The following is a 24,415-nucleotide window of genomic DNA, read 5'->3' as shown; positions in this document are numbered from 1 at the left end:
CCCCCCCCCCCCGCCAAACTTGTAAAATTCGTTTTTCGACATAGCGTCTTGTACATCTCATTGTTGCAATGGGTCCATCTGAATCCCTATTTAAATAATTTGTTTTTTCCCTTCCCCTCCCCAAATTATACCAACATCAAATACAGTGAAAACAGGGGTTATACCGTGGGGAGGGACATACAGAGCAACAAAACAATCACCTTATAAATATGTTTTAAAAAACAATAGCAACAAAGAAAAAAACCACTTGTGTCCTTATCTTGGGGTTTATTTTGCCTAACATCATCTTATTTGACCTTTTCTGCTTGTCTCAGACATATACTAGATATTGCATATAAGGGAAGCCATGGGACTTGTGTTTCTTTATAAGACCCCTGAACTTCACAATTTGAGACAGACAGTATTAGCCTAACCCTTAAAAAGTAAGTAAATGAAAGCCAAAGTACTAAAGTGCTCACATATCTACAGTGGCAAGAGCAGGAATTAAACTCCAGCTTGACACAAATACTAGATTGTTTCCCATCCCATCCTTATGTTGAATGACCTTGTTTTGCCTAGGCCATCATCATTTCTGACTGTTGTGTTGTTATAGTGATTATTATTAGTGTTCTGTTCATTTTCAGAGTGTGAAACTTTGAAAAATAAAGTTGCTTCTGTGTTACCAATGGAATCAGACCTAAGTTTTCCTCCTTAGGGATAACAAATTGTAAGACTTGACCTATTTTGGGGAACATTTTTCTTTCTGTAATGAAATCTCATGCATCAGAAAGGAGATGAAGGAGTCATATTGTTTTGCTTGAAAGTTGCATTTTCATGTCCTCTTCAACCAAAATTTGGAAGGATGACTTCAATAGGCTTTCCACATACAGTGGCCACTGAAGCAACTCTTCTTCCAAGAGGGTCCTAGGCTCCTCTCCCTCTTCTTCTTCTTCACTTTCCTATTCATTCTCCTTCTCATCCTCCTTCTCTTCGTCCCCCTCCTTCTCATCTTCTTTTTCCTTTTTCTTCTTCTTCTCTTCCTCCTCCTCCTCCTCCTCTTCCTCCTCTCTCCATCACTTTCTTTCTCTTCCTTTCTTTTCAGACAAAGATATATATATATATATATATATATATATGTACTTGAAGTCATGTGATACATCTGATATGCCCCAATCTCAAAATGGTGATGAAAACTGAAGAATTGTACTGAGATTTGCTGTGTGCTATTACTATCTTATTACTATCTAGATCTATGGTTGGAGCATACACAAAGCAGTCTTGGCAAAATGGTCTCTTAAGACAAATAGGGTATCAGATCAAGTGTAGCCCGATGAAATTTTAGACTTATTCTGAGCTGAGCCTTATTTGTATCTTTGTGCTCAACTGCTATGAACAGAAATCAGTCTCTTCCCATTGAAGCCTACTATAACTACTGTTAAGTTTAGCTCTATGAATGTTGTAAATCCCAAGTCTTTGAGATGATAACATCTTGGAACCAGAGGGCTTTTCTTATTCTTTATCCCAGCATATCAGATGGACCTGTGGATTGTGGGCTGTGAAATCATTTGCCACAAGTCAACTTAGTTATTTCAAAGTGTGAGTTGCTGCCATCATCTTATTTCTTCAGCTCCCTTCTCTCAGACCTTCTATGATATCTCAAAGATATGTAACATCTATTAAAATTAGTGTGTAAGTTTAATTCCTTGACCTCACTACTTGATAATATAGTATAATTTGAGGTCTAATATTTGTGTAATGACTTGTAGATTGAGAATACCTTCCCCATTTCAAATCTGAAACAAACCTAATAGAATGTATGGGATTTTGCAAATGGCAGCAGCAAGAATTGATAGAATTGGAGTTCAAGTCGTCTCCTCAGCCTTAGACCAGGTGTAGCCATCAAATACAATGGTTCCTATTGGATTCTGACTTGCTGCAAATTGAAATAAATTACCTCAGCAACAAACTCTGGTATTCCATTTGCCAAACAACCTAGAAAATGAATTTGAAGCTGGTGCTGCTATTAACAGTAACCTACATTTAATAAGCATAACGTGTATGTGTATATGCTCAGAGAAAGACATATACACAGAGAGATGTTTCCTTTGAAAAATCTTATTTTATTGACAGTATCTCCCTGGGGACAATGGCTCCACAATGCCTTCTCTGTGTCACTATTTCTTATTACCAAGCAAGAACCCCCAGGTCCTTCCTGCCCCTCATGGGTTAGGGCCATCAGTAACTCCACATAGTCACACCAAAGAGAGATCAAGTAGGAGAGTTCACTAAATCTCAAAATTGCCAAATTCATTTGAACACTTTTTTTGTTCTAGATCAAATCAATTTTTTCCCTATATTCCCCTTAGCTGGAAGCAAACAATGGTTGCCTTCTTTTCAATGTAATGAAAAAATAAACATGCCTAGCACTATGGTCTTAAAATGGAACTGGAATTTAACATTGTTTGGTCACCATTTCACATTCTCCAAGTCATCAATCTAGTTCTGAGTTGTGTTAATATATTTTCTGTATTTAATACTCTTCCCCCCCACCAAAAAAGTTTGTATGATTTGTGATTCTAAATGAAGGCTTGAAGTGTTCTATCCGTAAAGCTTAACATGAGCAATATTTTCCTCTTATGCATGGTATGATTTCATGTACTGTTGGGTTAGGTAACCTATTATGGCAAGCCTCAAAGGTCCTTTTGCCCTAGGAAACCAAATCAAATGCTTGGAAAAACATGTTAAGGCTATCAGATGTAATGTAGTTACAACTTAATTTGGCAAGTCAGCACTGTACTCAGTAGAATGACAACTAGTAAGTATTTAAACTCATCTTTTAGCAACAACTCCCACAGAATAACTTGGGCATCAAGAAAAACAGAGATTATAATTATGTCCACAAACATGTTTTCATATAAAAGGCTTCTATAAGTCTCAAGTTTTAAACTCAGCTGAGACACACTTATATATCCAATTATAAACTTGCTTTCTTATCTCATACTGATACACCATGGCTTTCATTCTCTCTTTTTCATATTTGTATAGCTATTGAGTTTTTCAACAGCACACCTACCCCATAGCTGCCTGCCTGATGTTTACTCATGTTTGTGCCTTAATTTCAGCTATTCTCAGCCCTGATATTCATGTCCAATGAAAGAGGGATACTCTTTTTACTTTTTCTTGTAGTACTCAGTGAGAGTACATATCAAATTATTTAAAATTATTACAAGTATTAAATTGTTATAATTTAAATGATAATTAAAGGATTAAATATTCTCTAAATTGTGATTTTTTTAAAAGTTAATATTTGTGCTGGTGCTGACAATCAACATTTTGTCCAACAGAATAAAATTTAATTTCAACCCTGTGATGTCATTCATGAACGGTTAACCAGCTGCTTCAAATCCTTATAGTTTTATGTCTTCTTGTATTGGAACAGCTGCAGAAATTATAGGGAGAATACCTTCAGAAGCAATAACATACACTCAATGACCATGTTTGCCTTGCTTAAAGTTAGCATTGGAGTTAATATCTAGATGTTATTATATGCTCATTATGTGCTAGAAATCCTTAAATTGGTCTTAATGGTTGTTCTTTCAATTGCTACCAAAACCAAAATGGTGAAATCAGAATAAGTTAGGAACTGTAACAGTATTTCATCAAAATTAATTTCTTTTTTATTGTGAAAATATCATACAGAGGGGTTACAATTACATGAGCAAGGTAATGAGTACATTTCTTATCAAGTGTTGTTGCCTCCTCCTTTGTTTCCCCTTATAGTAATAGATGTGCAATTCTTCTGTTAAACTAAAATTCCGTGTTTCTATTCTGTCTCTACAGTTGAGTACTTCTTTACATAGGTTTCAAAACCAGAGCCAAGATTCCTAGAACCAATCTGATAAGATGTAAGCTGTAGCCTAGATGGACAGAAAGGAGATCTCTCTCGTAGGCAGTATTAGTAACTAAAATTTCTGAGCATTAACATTTCTGAGCACTTCAATACTTGCCAATTTTTCCTCCATTTTCCCTCAGCTCTCCAAACAATCATATGAGGCAGATGCTATTATTTTCTACTATAAAAATGAGGGAAGGGATGGTAGGGGGAAAACAAAGGAGGAGGCAACAATACTCAATAGGAAATGTACTCATTACCTTTCTCATGTAACTGTAACCCTCAGTACAGCATTTTTACAATAAAAAAGTACAAAAATGGGAAGCTAAAGGTGAGATGTTTGAGATTACTTGTCTGATCCTGTAACTTTTTTTTCTAAAAGGCATTAACTCCTCACTCGGGCTAATGAATTAAAGAAGAATAAAAACCGAACCTTTTGCTTCCATTTTACATCTGTCTCCTTGGATCTGAACCTCTCTCCTGTCATCACCTGGATCCCAGGAATGGTAGGACTGATTGATAACACTGTGATAAAAAGGGACTAAAGCTACCTTCAAGTCACAGAAGTAACACACGGGAAAGACTACTCTCAAATGAGGACAAATACCTGCAACATGAGAGAATATCCTGGAGCAAGAATAACCAGTTCAGGCTGGGAAGGTGGCTCAGTGGTAGAGCGCTTGCCTTGCATGCATGAGGCTTTGGATTCGATTCCTCAGCACCACATAAACATAAAAAGCTGGAAGTGGTGCTGTGGCTCAAGTGGTAGAACCCTAGCCTTGAGCTGAAGAGCTGAGGGACAGTGCCCAAACCCAGAGTTCAGGCCCCATGACCGGACCCCCCTCCCCCCCAAAAAAGAATAACCATTTCATGGTAACCAGATTTCTCCTCTCAAGTGATGAAAGCCTAATGACTTCTCTGGAATCTGTCACACAACCAGAACTAAGATAATGTTCAACCAGGCTTTTACTTTCTGACTGGGTCTGCTTAGTTATATATACCTCTCACCCCCACCCTCTTTTATCCAGTGAAAATAAGATCAAACCCAGTTCACTGATTCTGTGATTCACTTGGATATAAAACTGGTCACACGAATTAATGTTTAATAAGAAGAAACCCACAGACTTTCTTTGAGTCCAGATTTCCAGTGATCTTAGTCTCGGTGTCCTCTCAAATTTCATGTTTTAGTAGATTAGCCCTTTCCAGATGTTTTGCTTCTATTGTTAGTAAACCAATTCTTGGCTTATTACTGTTCCTGTGACACATAACACTAAAGAATGTTGAAATTCTTCATATAAAATTTAAAACTTGTTTAAATGTTTTATGGGTCCATATAATATTGTGGGTCTACAATATTGACTTTGAGAATAAGATTCAGACCACGTGGTACTGAAACCAGCCAATCACATTTTACAGGGCTTATGAAATACAGTATATTATATAACAAAACATAAAAGTCATTGAGTTAACCTTTAAAGAATTATATCTACTGTCTTCTTTATAGACAATGACATACAGACAATATAAATTTGTTTGAAAACTACATTGTCATTTTTATTAATAATTTTTTATTGTGAAAATGCCATACAGAGGTATTACAATTACATGAGCAAGGTAATGAGTACATTTCTTATCAAGCATTTTCATTATTTTTGTCTCCCCAAGGCTTGATTTTCTTTAAATAGTTTGGCTTAAGAAAATATTATGTCATATTTTGCTAACAAGATGCTTAGAGGAAACTGAAGAATATTCTACTTTCCTCTTCTCTCTTAAGACTCTCCTTAGATACCATATCAGGTTCAGTGAAGTTATTCTTTGCAAAATTATTTCAATAGATTATTTTTCTCTTGGTCTTGCATTTGCTCAACAAGATGTATGGAGAAGAACAGAGTTAAATCACCCATACCTAGTGTGACAGTGTCTGTTACAACGGACAATACTTCTTTGTCCTACTTCTATGACCTCCTCTTAGCTCTTGCCTGATTTCCAATTAATCACAGCTTCTTGGGTTCAAGTCTAGTGAAGCTGAAGGACTATACGGCCTCCTCCACTGCTACATCTTCATGGGTTCTCTTTTAAAACTCTTTCATTTGGATGTGGAATTTATTTTCATGTCTTCATTCAATCTGTTCTTCATTGTAGTGAGCCAAATAGGCTCTGTAAAATCACTTACGTACCAAAAATATTAACAAAATCTATATCAAAAAATTTTGGAATCCTTCCACTGCTGAAGCCAATATGCTTAGCTAGGGCTTCTAAGAATGCGTTTTCTTACCTTTCCAATTTGCTCAATTCTTTTCTGATCCCAAAACTTTTTGGCTTATGTAATAACTTTTCACTATCTCATGTTAATAAAAATATTATATTTTGTGAACTACTTAGAAATGGGAAATCATTGGTTTGAGGTATCCAATCAGATTTTTTTTCTGTGTTTCAGTGCTTCACATGCAAAGACATTGTGGAAAGTATTACATACAGAAAAGTGTACACCCAATATCTTCTTTCATTGTGGAGGGCACTTTCTCCCTAAATATTTTGACCCAAATTATCTTTTTCAGAGAATTACTATTTGGTAATTAAAGGTCAATTCACAAATTTTGATGTCTTTTTTAAAAGAACTTTGAATTTAAATTCCATTACAACCTTGTTTCACACAGTGAGAGTATATTTCCTGGGCAAGGACAATTCTCAAGGGAACCTACAGGATTTATAGCAAGGTTTCTGAGGTTTGTTTGTTTAGTGTGAAAATGAACCATCTTCACTCACATTACTCCCTCTCAGCTAAGTCTCCATGGATTTCTTTGCATGAAAGCCTATTTTCTCAGGCAAGTTTAAATTTTCTTAATAGGCTAAGTTGTTAAAAATTTGAACAATTAAAATTTACCTGTCATAATTTTAAAACTTTTTTGAAATTCCTTTCTCAGAATTGCGAATTCACCAATCCTAATTCCACCTTTACCATCAAAAACACTTACCATGTTGTTTTCATGATATAGTGCCCATGAAACTATTATTTTCCAGTGGCTTTGTTATGCATATGTATGACCATGTAAGTTGATGCTGAGCAAAATTAACTCCAAGATATGGAAACAGAGATTTTTATTTGCAGTTGTTGTTTTTAATGTAGTATGTGATTTCTATTGGGGGGGGTTCCCTTATGGTTTATCCCCTGGTGTATGTAATTTTGATATACTGTGTTTTGTGTATACATTTACCTTAATTAGGGAAGGGAAGATGAACAACAAAATGGCAAGACTAAGGACAAAGGGCAAACCAATGCAATAGCAATATTCACAAGACAATATGTTGGAAATGTACATTACAACTGTGAGGGGTTGGGGTGAAGGAAAACTGAGAAAAATGAGAGAGGGAGTAACAACTTTGACAAGTTATGTATTCACTAGCTTACAATTACTGTAACCCCACTGTACATCACTTTGACAATAAAATTAAATTTAAAAAAGAAAAAAAGAAAATATTATGTCAGTGTTATCTACTGACTCCTTCTCTGGGTCTTCTAGGCACATTAATGTATGCTGATACATCTGCATTTGCTTTGAGCTCTTATTACCAAGTCTTAGTCTTTGTATGAACATTTGCTCAGATTACAGATTTTAGTATTGATTATTTTACGACTGATTTCTCTTGAAGCTTTTTTCTTTCTTCATTAAATAGGTCCCCTGGCAATTTTACTCAAGGTATTAGTGTTAATCATAAATGTTCCTATATGCTACGATTTCTTGGAAAAGCTATTACTTTTCATGTGATTCAGTATTTAAACACCACAAAATGACTTTAAACTGTCTTGGTTCTGGTAATACAAATGTCTTCTGGTTTAATGACAAAGGGACTGATTCTATTTAATTCCTTAAATGAAATAAATCTGACCACTTCCTAAATATTTCAGAACATATAGGGTTGCAATATAACCATAGCATATTTGATATATATTTTGATTACTTCAATATGGTTTGGAGCAGCAATGATAAGTGAAGTTCATTTTCAGGATAAGTGTTTAGCTATCAGGGTGAGGCAGTCTTGTTCAAATTCAAAAGAAAAATCGGAGTAGTCAAATCCATTATGATGTATGTCATTATTGTTAGGCCAACGAGGAATGTATTAGCCATTCAGACATTTTATAGTTTCTTACACACTAAATCTCACTTCTATGATATTTAACAGACTGAAATGTTATGGTCTAAACATGCCAATTTTGTTTGGTATAGTGTGAAAACTGAAGTTTCTAATAGCAACAAATTTAACTTTGTTGGAGAAACAAGTAAAGAATTGCTGAGTCGATGCTCTGGGTCAGTCTTTGAACCATGTTTGCTTGCTGTTAATAGAGGAAGCTGAGCCAATTATCTCTTGATTGAGGGGAATGTCAACCTCTCAGCCACAGCATGGTGCATGGAGCAAGTTCATGTCCAGAGATAAAAAAGAAAAATATCTATTCAAGTTAAGTTCAAGTACAGAAAAAAAAAGTTGACCACAATCCTCAAGAAATAGAAGAAAAGTCATTAATTTTTTCCCTATGAATATTTTTTTCTGGTGGTCAGATGACTGCTCTTCTTTTTTAAAATTTTATTTTATTGTAAAGATGCTGTACAGAGGGGTTACAGTTACATGAGTAAGGTAATGAGTACATTTCTTGCTGAACATTGTTACCCCTTCCTTGTTGTTCTCCCAATATCCCTTCCCTCTCTACCTCCCTAACTCCTACATGCACCCCACCCCCAAAGTTGTAAAGTTCGTTTCCAATATACTGTCTTGTGGGTCTGCTCTTCTTAATAGTGTTCTTTCATCTCTGCTTTCCTTTGTCCCAATTTCCATCAGCCATGATGCTGGTTTTCCTACAACATGATCTCATTATTTCCATTGTCCAATGTGTAAGGGGCAGTGTGCATACTTTTACATATGACTTGGATCATATTAGTACTGATAATTCTAGAATGCATGGCTATCTAATCACAGTTAACTGTAAATCTAATGAACTGATAGTTTCAGTTTTGGCAAAAAGTAGAAAGAGAACAAGTCTGAATTGATTGGCACTCTTCTCATATCAATGTTTTTTATTCTTTTTTAGAAAATGTTTATTTTATTGTAAAGATGTTGCAGTTACATGAGTTACAGTTACATGAGGTTACAGTTACATGAGTAAAGTAATGAGTACCCCTTCCCTTGTTGTTGTCCCTCTATTCCTTCTCTCCCTCACCTCCCACTCTCCTCCCTACCCACCCTCCCCCATCCCGAAGTTGTAAAGTCCATTTCCAATGTACTGTCCTGTGGGTATCATTGTTGCAGGAGGTCATCCTGTGTCCTTGTTTCACTATTTTCTTATCCCCTTCCCCTCCTCAGATTAGACAAGATGCAGTGACAACAAGGGATATACCAGAAGGGGAAGAACATACAAAAGAAACAAAAAAATCACATAGTACATTTATACCACCACCAACAAAAACAGACTTCTTGTGTCCATATCTTGTGGTTCATTTCACTTGGCAACATCTTTTTTTAACATATGCAAAAGATGAATGAACAAAACTCAGGAAATATGAATATTATGCATAGTCAGATTTACTTTTTTTAATTTTTATTTATTTTTATTGTGAAAATACTGTACAGAGGGGTTACAATCACATGGGCAAGATAATGAGCACATTTCTTATCAAGCATTGAAGCCTCCTCCTTTGTTCCCCCTTCCCATCCTGCATAGTGAGATTTAATATGCATCAGTTTAAGGGAGGTGGGTGATGTGTCTTTCTTACCTGGAACTGAGAGATGATCTTTATCTTTGGAAGAAAGAGTTATCTCCTACGGATTTTTGGACTGGTTTATTACAGATTTTACTAGAAGCATAGTATCTTCGATAAGGATCGAATCTAGGGCTCTACCTATAATGCAACAGATTCTAAGATGATAATTCTTGATGAAAACAATGGGACAGCAAATTGGGAAACATATTTTGCTGTGAAGAAAACATCAACCTATTGTAAAAGCTGGGCATATTAGTATAGGCCTGTAATCCTATCTCTCTGAAGGGAAAGGCAGGTTGATTATAAATTCATGACCAATTTGGGCTACAAAGTGATACCTTGAATCAAACAAATGTTATTTAATCGGCAAGGGCAGTGTTGGTTACTCACCTCTCCATTATTTCTCTGACAATGCTTGGCACATCATAAATGTTAAATGAATGTTTCATGAATGAGGAATAAAAGAAATACACAGTATTTTCTATTTGAAAAAAAAAAGAATTTGGTAGTGGAAGTGTGGCTCAAGTGGTAGAGTACTAGCCTTCAGCAGAAAAAGCTAAGGGATAGCGCCCAGGCCTTGACTTCAAGCTGCAGTACTAGTGCCTGTGCATATACATGCATGCACATGCACTCACACATACACACAACTGGCATGACACTATCCCATGGAATCCTCTTCCAGGACCTCCCATAGACACTGAAATCTGTAGATACTGGAATTCCTTTAGTAAAAAGGCATTGTATTTGCAAATAACCTCTGCACATCTTCGACATTATTTAAATAATCTCTAGATAACTTATAATAATAAAAAGAATGCAAAATCTGTGTGGTCAGGCGTTATGTTGCCTTGACGATGGGATACTGACAAGAAGATAATCTGCAGGTGATTAATATGGGAGCAATTTTTTTTGTATCCTTTCATCTGCAGTGGATTGATTGGATCTGTGGATTAAAATCCATGAGTAAGGAGGACCAACTCTATATTTCCAATGACAAGTATTCTAAAGAACATGTTTTAAGAAATGGGAAGTCAAGGGCATGTACGCAGGGAGAGAACTATTTACAATTTAGTTAATTGGTAGCGAAACTAAGGCGATCTTGGTCAGATCATTCTTTGCATGCTTACAAAGCTTTCTGACTTGTCCCATGTATTACACATGGGTTCTAAAATTCTTCCTTGGAACAACACTGAGTAGTTTATGTACCAGGCTAGCTTGAATCCTTTGCTTAGCAGTTTAAAAGTTCCTAGTTTCCTTGAGGGTTTTCTTTCAAGTTTTCATCATCTTTGTAAACAAAGAGTTCAATGAAGCACTCTATACAAATCACTTAAACACAAACGTTCAGTGGATATATTTGTTGTTGTTATTACATTTTCATATTTACAGCATAAAGTCCTTAATTGCTTTTGGATGATAAAAGAATAGGTAGATCCATATCAAAACTCTTGTTATAGTAGAAAATAGTTTATGGCTCTATCATTGGGAACATCAAGCCATGTCTATTCAAAAGTATGTCAGGAAACAAATTTAAATCAGAATTATAGTCACTTGTGAAATGTTACTTAATAATTTATTGTTATTCATTTTACCTTTCAATCCTTTAGTATATTCTAGGATTACAGCCAGATACAATAACTTTTCTACATCCTATATTTGTCCTAATTCTATGACCACAAACAAATTATTTAACCTTTCAAATCTTCCACAAATGAAAAATAACAATTCTTCCTTTATAGGATACATCTATATGTTAAAGACTTAACACATAGTAACTCAGAATAAAACAGGGCTTTCTGAAAGTCAGGAAATGATTTATGCACATCTTTGTTTTCTATAGAAGAGGACTTCTAGAATAAAAGGATGATTATAACCACTTATGAAACCTTGGTTTCAATATCAATGACAAGACTTGGTTTGATAAGCATCTGCCTGCTATCAGCAAGACTAGGCACTGACACTTGCATTGCTAGCGTGTGATATGTGTGTGCAGACTCTGTATCAGGAGATGTACATGTGAACAATCAATCCTTGATACATCACTTATGCTCTTAGATGCCAAGATACCTGGAAAATGTCTACCATATTCTCTTTCTCTCTCTTTTGGTGACACTGGAGTTTCTAACCAGGGCCTCTTACATGTTTGCTTTGTTTGCTCAGCTGGCACCTTACCTCTTGAGCCATGCCTCCAGCCCTGTTTTTCCTTGTTATTTTGGGAATAGAGTCTCATGAACTTTTCTGCTCAGGCTAGCTTTGAACCCAAATCCTCTGAATTACAGGCATGAGTCACCAGCACCCAACTACTGTAACATCATTGTAACATGCCTACATTTGTGGTTCTGTAAATTATAGCAGGTAAGAGTTATGTAGTATATAATTGGCATATAATTTATATAATTAATGTGCTATTTTCTCAATATTCATTCTTTTCATGATAAATTTACTAGCTGTTACTAGGGTGCTGGACCGTGGAGTTACAATTACATAAGTCAGGTAATGTGTGCATTTCTTTTTGGAAACTGTCACCCTTTTCACTCTCTCCCAGTTTTTCACTCACATCCTCCTGCACAAGTTGTATAGTTTATTTTCAACTTAGTGTCTAGTGTGTACACTGCTGCATCTGTTCACCCTTTGTCCTTTCTTTTCTGTGTTCTCCTGTGCCCTCCCAAAGACAGATGAATAAACAAATCAAACATAATGAAAGAAAACAAAAAACAGCAACAAAGGAAAAAGAGTGTCTGCATTTCCTGAAGTTCATTTTGATAAATATTATTTTATATGATCAGATATGCATAGGCATTGTGCCTTGTGTTCCTCTTTTAAGAATATCCTCCTTGGGTCTCACTGTATGTGAATGCCTGGAGTCCTGTATGCTTTATCATGTCCCAGTATATTTTAAATACAGCTTCTTTATATGAGAGAAAACACGCCCTGTGGGTGTCTCTAAGTTTGGTTTGCTTTGCTTAACATGACTTGTTTTAGGTCCATCTATTTTCCCCCAAATTATTCTTTCTAATGTGTGTGAGAAATTCCATTGTATATGGGTACTATCTTTTTTTGATCTACTCATATATTTTAGGCATCTGGGGCTTGTTTCCATAACTTGGCTATTGAATATTCATATTTAGTCTTCCCTTTGAGATGAGGTGGAATTCCTGTTTTGTGAGTGAGGGGATTCAGTCTCATCAGCATTATGTATGTGGCCCCAAGATTGTTGGGGAGAGATATTCCAAGTATATTCTGATTCTATGTGCAACCTTGGTTTATCCATGTTGACTCTATACCAAAGAGGATTCAAAGATAATGAACTTATATTTAAATACAGACCAGCATCAAGTTACATCTAAGAGGAAGGAAACACCAAAAAGCAAGAAAAGAAAAATACACAACATACTCAAACCATAGTAATTTAAAAATAAGACCTTTGAGAACAGTACAATCTAATTACCCAAAATCATTAATAGTCATTACTGTTAATAAGTCTTTTAGGACCAATCATTAAACATAGTTACCATTCACAAGTCTTTAAGGACACTGTTAATGTGAGTTTAAAGAAAAGTTCTGTGAGGAAAGATTAAGATCCAGCTTGAAACACAGAAACAGCACCAAGTGTCTGGACAGCTCCTTCCTCAGCGGAGCTGGCATAGATGTTTCATATGGCATGCCAGATATTATGTAGATACTGCTTAATCTTCTGTCCTAAAAGTTGTGATGTTCTTTAGAGCTGAAGTTGTACTAAAATTTAAAATTATAGCTAGATATTCTGCAGCCATTTTCTTCAGGCATTTTCTGCATGTCATCAAACTTTCAGACATGAACACATTTATTTACAACTTTTTCTTTTTCTTTTCTAAGAATGTCAGCACATCCTTGTGTTCAGGCTTTAAAATTGCATACATAAACTTGAGAAATGTTCAACTATTGCATGTGGTACTCTAATTTTATTTTGTATTTGCATGGCAAGCCTTGAACTTAATTTTGAAGCCAAATTAAACTATTACTCAAACACCAATGAGTGTTTCAGAGGTTGATGTCACATTCTACATTTCCAGCTTCAGAATTATTCCTTTGCATTTAGATGTGTATGTGCTAAAAGTTTGGAGGAATATACTAGGTTGGAGAAATGCATTCTCTCAGAATTGTGACTCAACATGAGCAATAGTTATCAATAGTCATTGTTTTAGGTCAAATATTGGATGGGTATTAGTTTGGGATGTTACTGATTTGTTCAGTAAAATATAGACTGAAAGAATAGAAATGGGAGCCATATGTTAACTGAGTCATTTAAATGAAAATTTAGAAAGCTCTGGAAGGTCAGCTACTGCACCACTTCTTCACAAATCAATGTTAATATTTTAGCATCATTCAATGCTCGATACAGTTCATAAAGATTTTTAGGAAACAAAGTATGAATACTTCCTGAGGAAAGTATACAGTTAATGACCAAATTTGAATTACTTTGAAATTTCCTCTTGAGAGTGCTGATTTTATGATTAGTAAATGTTTATAAAGCCTACATAAATGCTCAGAATTGTTCACATAGCAAAGGAGTACAAGATAAAATATATAAGGCATATATCATTAACGATTTGCTTTAGAGAAGTATATATACAAGACACAGGGTACCGACATCAAATACAGTGAAAACAGAGGGAGGAACATACAAAAAACAAAAAAAAAATCACACGATACATTATAAATATGTTAGAAACAGTAGCAAGAAATAAAAGATGTTTGTGTCCCTATCTTGGGGTTCATTTTGCTTAACATAATCTTACATGCTCATATGTACATAGATTTTGACCTTTTCTGCTTGTTCTAGACATGTACTAGTTATTGCAAATAAGGGAAGCCATGGGACCTATTTTATTTTGGCCTGGCTTACTTCACTTAATATAATTTTTCCAAGCCTTTCTATTTCCTAACAAATGGGGTGATGTCATTCTTCTTGATGGAGGCAAGGGGAAGGGAAAAAACATAATGTTTAAATAAGGATACAAGCTGGCTGACCCATTGTAACAATGAAATGTACAAAATACTATGTTGAAATGAACTTTACCACTTTGGTGTGTGTGTGGGGATAGTTGTGGAGGGGGGAAGGGATGGTAGGGGAAAAAGGAGGAGGCAACAATGCTCAAGAGGAAATGTACTTATTACCTTGCTCATGTAGATGCAACCCCTCTGTACAGTATTCTTACATTAAAAAACATACAAAAATTGCTTTTTGTAAAAAATGAGGCTTGCTGGGCACCAATAGCTCATGCCTGTATACCTAGATACTCAGGAGGCTGGGATCTGAGGATCACAGTTTGAAACCAGCCCAAGCAGGAAAGTCCATGAGTCTCTTATCTCCAATAAAATACTCAGAATGAGCTGGAAGTGACATTGTGACTCATCTGGTAGTGTAGTCTTGAACAAAAGAAGCTCAGAGACAGCACTCAGGCCCTGAGTTGAAGCCCAGGACTGGCTAAAAAAATGAGGCTATTAAAATTATAACAGTTCTATGTAGGAATAGCTGGATCTAGGATTCAAACTAACATTCAACAATTTCTACTTATATATTCTTTTGTGGAGTGCTGCTTCTTTGCAGGTAGATAATTAAGTGTCAAGACAGTAAAATTATTTTCCTTTCAATTATAACCATCACTTTCTGATACCCTGTCAGTCTTGTAGACAGTCACTAGTCTGAGATCATGTTGGGTTAAGGGTTAATACAATGATTTACACAAATAAAAGGTAGTAGTTCCTCAAACATCACAAAGATAATTGCATACATTCTTGTTATGACCTATGCTTTTGCAGCATTTAATGTGTGAGCAATCAGTTATACATAAAATCAATAGAAGTTATTTTTGTTTATGACTCTTTGTTAATGCCTTTCAGAGTGGGACAAGAAAACTACATTCTTTATAGTCTTTGAATGAATAAATCAGGAGCAGCTGAAATTATTCTTTTTTGAATTAATTTTTGTCAGATATTATTGTTATTATAATTTCCACATTATCTTAGCATGAGAAAAAAGTAAAACGAAGAAATAACAGTTAAAATGCTTTTGTGAAATAAACAGAAGATGAATAAAAAGGCTTTGTTAAATGGTCTTGTGGATGGATGTCTAAAGTTGGATTGCTCTAGTCTGAGCAGATGATCTACATGCCTATGTACTAATGCGGGGGGGGGGAGGGGTAAGTTTATAAACATGCAAAGCCATGTCTGTATGAAACAAAAGAAGGTATGTTTGGAGACAAATTTTTTTTTAAGAAAAGTCAGTTAGACACAAGTGGCTCACACTGTAATCCTAGTTACTCAGGGGGTTGAGATAGGAATATGTTTGTTTAGAGGCAGTCTCAAAAGAAAAGTCCATGAGACTCTTAATTTTAATTAACCACCACAAACAAGAAGTGAAGGTTTGTTTCAAATGACAGAGTGCTAGTCTTTTTTTTTAGTAAAAGATTTTTATTTATTTATTTATATTTTATTTTTATTTTTTATTGTGAAAATACTGTACAGAGGGGTTACAATTACATGCGCAAGATAGTGAGTACATTTCTTATCAAGCATTGTAGCCTCCTCCTTTGTTTCCCCTTCCCATCCTCCCCCCGCCCCCTCACCCAATCCTCCTCCCCTAAGTTGTACAGTTCGTTTTTCCACCTAACAACTTGTACATCTCATTGTTGCAATGGATCCACCTGTATCCCTAAATGATTTGTTTTTTCCCTTCCCCTCCACAAATTATACCAACCTCAAATACAGGGGAGAGACATACAAAGCCACAAAGACATAATCTTATAAATGTGTTAGAAACAATCACCTGAAAGAAAAAAAAACATTTGAATACATATCTTAGGGTTCATTTCCCTAACATCAACTTATCTGACCTGCTTTGCTTGCAGAGTGCTGGCCTTGAGTGAAAACTAAAGCCAAGTTAGAATGTAAGGCTCTGATTTGGAGCCTGATTACCAGCACTCCCCCATACCCCTACACCCCCCCACACCCCCACGACACACACTCAAATCTTGAAATTAGTGAAACATTAAATTTATAAGATACACTGAATATACTTAATTACTTTCAAAGCAATAATAACGGCATAGAGTGGATGGATAATTCAGATTTGAAAATAGTAAATGCATAAATTTTGTACTTAACATTGCAATAAAATTCTGAGTGTAGTTTTTGGTGTTTGAAGTTAGATTAGTAATTATTCTAACCCTTGGAGACATAGTTATTAGAAAAAGTCATGGAGGAAAGTTTTAATGTATAATGATCTTATTCACAATCATGGCATGTATTTCCTTTGAAGATTCTTTCCACTTAAATTCCTTGTTTTGCACCAATATATTTTCAACCTTCATAAAATATAATTATATATATTGTTCTTTTAAATCCAAATGGGCTGGCTAAATGTTAGATTTAGAGCAATGTCGACTTTGAAACTCTACATTAAATACCTTAAGATTTGAAATTAGAAGATACAAGTTCTTTCTCTTTCTTTCTCTCTTTCTTTCCTTTCTTCCTTCATTCCTCCTTTCTTTCCTCCTTTCTTTTTTTAATAAGTTTTTTAATGTGAAAGTACCATATAGTGGGGTTACAATTACATGAGCAAGGTAATGAATACATTTCTTATCAAGCACTGTTGCCTCCTCCTTTGTTTTTCCCCTACCATCCCTGCCCTCCCATCTCCACAACTATACTCCCTCCTCTCCCCCGCCAAAGTTGTAAAGTTCGTTTCTCGACATAACGTCTTGTACATCTCATTGTTGCAATGGGTCCACCTGTATCCCTATTTAAACAATTTTCCCTTCCCCACCACAAATTATACCAACATCAAATACAGTGAAAACAGGGTTTATACCATGGGGGAGGGACATACAAAGCAACAAAAAAAAATCACCTTATAAATACATTAGAAAAAATAGCAAGAAAGAAAAAACTACTTGTGTCCTTATCTTGGGGTTCATTTCTCTTAACATCATCTTATCTGAACTTTTCTGCTTGTCTCAGACATAAACTATGTTTATTGCAGGATCATTTACCATAGCTAAGATATGGAACCAATCCAGATGCCCCTCATTAGATGAATGGATCAAGAAAATGTGGTATATATAATACACAATGGAATTCTATGCCTCCATCAGAAAGAATGACATTGCCCCATTTATTAGGAAATGGAAAGACTTGGAAAAAATGTATTAAGTGAACTAAGCCAGGCCCAAAGAAACATAGATCCCATGCTTTCCCTTATTTGCAATAGCTAGTATATGTCTGAAAAAACATAAATTCTTATTTTATTTATTGGTTAGTTTCATTACCTTTTACATCCATTTCTCTGTCAGATGAGAACAATAGCCTTATCTTAAAACACAAGTTTGTTATGTGATCCAAATTAAATAATTTAGCCAAAAATACTTAATAAATAATAAAGATAAAAATGTGAAGTGCATTTGTTTCTTAGTTGCATGTAGATAAGACAAAATTAGAAATATTTCTTAGTTTTGGAATGCATGTTTAGATTAAGTGAGCAATTAAAATTTTATTGGTTGTCTTCTGCTACAAAAATATTTAATGTAGTACTTTTCTACGGATTTAGTAATATGTTATAGCTACTTTTTTGTGTGTTTGAACTTCCTGTTCTTTCCTTAATAATGCTGTGGTGTTGGATGATTTAGCTGACTGGTAAGAAATAAGAGAACCTGGCTGTTTTCTGCTTTGTTGCTCTATGCATAGTCATTAATTCTACAAATGCATTAAGCAAAACAAAAAGAGTTGGGAGGATTTAAATAACTTAATGCTATATTTAACCATGCCAAAGGGCCTGAATATTTATGTCTTCTTGCCCACAATACTATACTAGTGTTTCATGCTACTCTATCCATTTGTCAAACTTTATTATCTATCCAGTGAAGGTTGATTGTTTTCTCCTTTTTGATATTTATTAGAGAATTTTTACTATAATATAGCATGTTCCTTACTCAGGAATTTTATTCTAAGCAAACATGAAGATATACATAGGAGGTTATAACAAGAATAAAAGTGAGACACTTTGGAAACAGTTTGAGAAGATAAAAGTAAGCAATTTCATGCAGTGGAAATAAGTTTAATCAATTTCTACGTACAAATGAGTCTTTCTTGTCAATTACTTTTCTCTTTCTCTTAGTCTCTTTTACTAAAGAATAGAGGCTCTCTCTATTGCTCTTTCTGTCTCAGGGGATATTAGAACAAGCTAACCCGAATTTCTTTTTCCTTCTCTTCTCTTGTAAATTGGATATTTTGTAACAACTAAGAAATGTGTGATGACACTGCTAAAGTGTCTGAGATGCAAAATGAGGTGTTGTGCTGTGCCAAGTCAACAGAACTTATTAAGATACTGCAGTATTGGCCTCACTAAACTAAGAAAAATGAGGTCAAAACTAGGGAGTGTTAAAAAATTTTATAACTTAGTTGAACTGAGTAAAGGAGAACTCAGAGTGGTTTAGTGGATTTTTGCCACCTAATCCTGAAAATAATTTTGATTAAGTAAAAGAGGAAAGACAGTTTTTCAGTTTGTAACTAAGTTAATGGAGTTTTGTTTTTACAAAGAAAGCTGTTCAAAAACTGACTAGTTTGAAGAAAGATACTAATCTTTGCAAGGTAGCTACTTCAACATAGAAGCAGTTAGTTGTAAAAGTAATGATAGTGATGGATGTCAATAGCTCAATTGCTTTAAGAGCAACAGCCTAGTTTTCAAGGTGCCTTGATATTATTGTTTACAGACAGAAACTTTGTATTGTGGATAAATGCAAACTAAGCTTGGAATACAACAGATAGTGCTTTTGTATTCACTGGTGCTTTGACTGCCATTGTTTTTAGTATAAATCAGTTTAGAATAATTGAGCCCTCCAAAGACTATAAAGAAATACACTGAAAGACTGGGGAAATAATACATACTACAGTTTTCATGGTTTATGCTTTTAATGAGTATCTGTTAAATGAATAACTGAAATAATATGTCATTTAAAATTTGAGGATTTTAATGTATATTATCCTCCTCCAGTGAATTTATCTATAAAAAGATCAAGATGATTTTTAGGTTTACTTGTGGAAATATTAAATTGTATAGGAAGATATATTAACAATGTAGCATTTGTTAGGTTTTTCAAAAGAGGTAGTCGAGTAAGAACAGCACCACGCACGTGGTATTCAGGAAAGGGGTAGGTTTATTCATCTTTCCGGCTGGCACCAGGCCATCTTGGTCCTTCACGTGGTGGGGAAAGGCCTGGGAAAGAGAGCTGAGAAAGCTGGGAAAGAGAGAGAGCTGGGAAAGAGAGAGAAAAGAGCTAGAAAAGAGGTAGAAAAGAGAGCGTCTGGGCCTGGTCTAGGCCTTATCTAGGGCATGGGCGGAGAAAGGTGTGGCCACATCAAATTCAGATGTGACCTCAGCAGATGCAGATGTAACCTCTTCCAGGTGTGCCAGTTGTTTAGGTAACGCAGGTAACTGGGCGGAGACTTTGCTGCAAGGAGGGTGGAGTCTGCTCGCCATCCAGGAGCGGACTTTACAGCATTATCATCATAAATGCTAATTCCATAAGCCTTGTCTCAGGGTAACTCCAGCGACTATGCATGATTGGAGCACAGTAGCTCAGAAGCCTTTGGTGCATTAAGCTGATTTGCTGAGCTAGGAACTATAGTCAAATACTGGTGACAGGCCCTAAGAAGCATGTTCCAACTTCTTTTTTTTAAAAATTAAGTTGTTTTTTTTATTGTGAAAATACTATACAGAGGGGTTACAGTTACGTGAGCAAAGTAATGAGTACATTTCTTATCCAGTACTGTTGCTTCCGCCTTTGTTTTTCCCCTACCATCCCTTCCTTCCCATCTCCTCAGCTACACCCCCGGCTCCCCGCCTCCCCGCCTAAATTTTTCGACATAGCGTCTTGTACATCTCATTGTTGCACTGGGTCAATCTGTATCCCTATTTAAACATTTTTTCCCTTCTCCTCCCCAAATTATACCAACATCAAATACAGTGAAAACAGGGGTTATACCATGGGAGAGCCAACTTCTTACTAACAAGCTATATCTCTTCTACTACAGATAGTCTATTGATGAATTACAAGGTGAGAAAAATATATGGCAAAAGGCTCATGCATCACACACTGAAATTTCTCTCAGAGGCTTCCATGTAAAATGTGATGGAGAGGTGTTTTGTCTAGCCATGGGACAGTATCAAACATAGGGAGGCCAAGAAACCATATTATATGAGACTTGATAGGAGATAGACTGAAATAGATCCACTCTGTGAGTTTGTAAGACAAAACAAAACCTTGCTCATATCTACTGCCATGTTAGCCATTAATTGAATATTCAAAAATGACTAATACTTAATGCTAATAACAGCAATATAGTGCCATAAATCAACTCTAAGTGTTTCACAACACAGGGGGACACATTTTTGCAATGTTCAATCTGGGATTATCTTAACTGCTATTTCAGATGTTGCTAAGGATTTTCTCCTCATAGAAATCTGCTAATCTCACTATGTAGAAGAGCAATGTTTGTAAATGAGGACATTACGTTTCAGTTGTATACAGAAATTCTCTTGGAACTAAATTTAACACACAACAAGAAGGAATTCAGATAAAACCACAGATGAGTTATAAGATTCCATGAAAATGATTCCAGAAGCCATTCCTCTTTAAAATGCAGTGAGAAACAATATATCCAAATATAAATGGATTTCAGGGATAGATAATAATTATTTTCTAAGGCCTAATGGGTCTTTTGGCCAGCTTTCCTTCAAATTGCTACCTTTGGGTGTGTTTTCAGAAGTTTTGCATTAGGAGTAATATGGTTTATAATTTACTTGCTTATCAAAATTACACTAAAGCTACCAATAGCATGAGCTTGATCCTCATAATAACATGGTTTGGGTGATTTGGCAGATGGTTCAAAGGCAACACTAGGCTGATTTGGTTTAGTTTTCTCTGTAGTCTGAGCTCTGGAAAAAGAAATACACACATATGTATATTTACATATATATAAACATTGTATTATGTTTTATATTAGTATATAAATGCACAAAGATAGGTGGATACATGTGCACCCACACACACTCACACATATATATATATATATATACACATGTGTATATGTATATATATATATATATATACATGGACTAGTATTAGGAATTGGGAAAAGAAATGAATGAAATATAGTGAGAAACATCCAAAATCTTCATAATTATTATGCTCTTGTTAAATAATAATTGTTCTTTCCCTGCTCTTAAGTATTCCACTTAAACTATCCTCCAAAATAGCACCTTTTAGACAATTACTCACGTAAACAAAACAATAGAGCTTAGCCAAATGTAAGAGCTTGAAAGAATGGAAGTCATGTGGATTTGCTAATTTATACTTATCAGGATTAGAAGACTTTGCAGCAGGTGAAGAGAACACTGTTCCCTCCATTGAGGAAAACAGTCTGCACTGTTGTTTTCCAATTTTGCAGTCAGATTATTTTCTCAAGTATCAAACTTATAAACATAGCCTTCCTTAGCCTATAGTATATACAACATGTGGGAGTTGTAATTCTTCTGATGGTCACTGTATGACTTCCAACAGAATCAAGAAGCAAGGGAAAATAAAAGGAATCAGTACCAAGCTAACAATCAAGTAACATAGGTGTTTTGGATGTGATTTCTTTTCTTCCATATAGTTTTCCAAATACCACTCTTTCTCATTGTAGTCTTAGTCTCCAACCACCCTTGCACACTTAGAATCTTTTTTTGGGGGGGGGGGTCCGGTCGTGGGGTCTGAACTCTGGGCCTGGGCGCTGTCCCTCAGCTCTTCAGTTCAAGGCTAGCACTCTACCACTTGAGCTACAGCGCCACTTCTGGCTTTTTTCTTTTTTGCTTATGTGGTGCTGAGGAATCGAACCCAGGACCTAATGCATGCAAGGCAAGCACTCTACCACTGAGCCACCTTCCCAGCCCCCACACTTAGAATCTTTACATCACACAATTTCCTGACAGGTATGAGATATTTTGTGGCAGAGACTATTTCTTGTAACTGTATCCTTTCGTTGGGCCTTAGCTATGTCATGAAATCTCTCTGCTGGAACCCCTCGCCCTCACAGAATTCTTGAATAGGATTCTTATGAACTGAAGAGGAAATATCGTGCAAGTGTCCACACTGATTAATTGGAAATATGGTGCATTTTTTGGGTTTATAGCTGTTAGTACTCAGAGCTTTTAGCATCTTTTTAATGGATAAAACTAGCACCATTAAATAGTTCTAGTTTATGCATAACCTTATCTATTTTCATATTTTAGCTTAGCTATCTATCTATCTTTCTTTCTTTCTCTCTCTCTATATCATTTATCTCTTTTGATTACAGAGAGAATTGTAATGATTTTCTCCTTCTGCCCCTTAGGTAGCCTGTATCCTTAGATAACATTAGTATTGTATTGCCATTAATATTTCAAGTGAGTCAGAATCCTGGTGGTTCTGATCTAGGTATTTGAGTTCTCTAAAAGTGCCAAGTTATAAACATGCACCAGAATGGAAAATCAGAATGATTCAATGTGTGAGGGCTCCATGTGTCTCTGTGAATTTGAAGATGAGGCCAATTGCATTTATGATCATAGAAGAGAGATGGAAACCTTTCAGTACCATTTTACTTGATTTAGCTAGGAACAAACCATGAAAAGACATTTTAACTTACATCAACCTTATTCTTAACCTTGTGGAGTAGGTGATATCATAATTTCTCCTTTATAGATGAGGAAATGGAATTAAGGCCCTTTCTTAAGAACCTCTAATCTAATGATTGGAGTCTATATTGGAAGTTTGAACTTCAGGTCTCAGCCACTTCATTACCCTTACTTACTAGAACTTGCACTTACTTTAAACAATGGTGCTCCAGGTATTCCTCATAAAGCTCTTAACCAAGAATAAACATCCAAAATGTAAAATAGATGCATGTTGCTAAGAAAACAAAATAAAGACCTGGTAATTTTGAGAAAGTACACTTGCCACTCACATCTGAGGACAGATTGTTTTCATTCAGTTATAGTTTAAAAGAAATCAGGCAACATACTTAAGTATAGAACAAAAGGAAATCTCAGATAAAGCATTCTGTCTTTTCTAATTAGTGATAAATTGGTAGGTATAGAAAACCTAATAGTAGAAGCAAAATGAGGTGTGACTGTAAGGAGAATCCATTTTTTAAAACACTGGCTAGAAGTATGGGCTGGTTAGGACTCTGAAACATAATACATGAAGTAACAAGAAAGTACATGTTTACATATTTTCAAACCTGGGACAGATATGGCCCTCTGAAATAAAAAAGTATAAAGATAAAAAATAAATCCTTTCTGAGCTTAGAAGCTATTGTGTGCTATATATTTCAAAATGAGGATTTTGAATATTCTCACTCCAACAAAGAATAAATCTTTGAGATTATGGCTAGGCTAATGACTGTAATTTGATCATTACACAGCATATGCATGTGTTGGAACAACAGTGTATTCCAGAAATATATACATTAAATGTGTTAATTTAAAAAGTAACTTAAAGAAATCCCTTCTGGTTAGAAAGAGAGTGATTTGTTTTTAGAAGAACTGAATATAAGACAGTGCATTCAGTTTAAAGTAACCAGACAGACTACAGAATTTTTGTTATTTCTTTCTTTTTTTTAATTTTATTTTTTTGTGAACATACTGTACAGAGGGGTTACAATTACATGGGCAGGATAATGCGTACATTTCTTATCAAACATTGCAGCCTCCTCCTTTGTTTACCCTTCACATCCCTTC

The sequence above is a fragment of the Dipodomys ordii genome, unplaced genomic scaffold, assembly GCF_000151885.1.
Source record: "Dipodomys ordii isolate 6190 unplaced genomic scaffold, Dord_2.0 Scaffold34, whole genome shotgun sequence".
Lineage (NCBI taxonomy): Eukaryota > Metazoa > Chordata > Mammalia > Rodentia > Heteromyidae > Dipodomys > Dipodomys ordii.
This window is presented reverse-complemented; position numbering follows the sequence as displayed.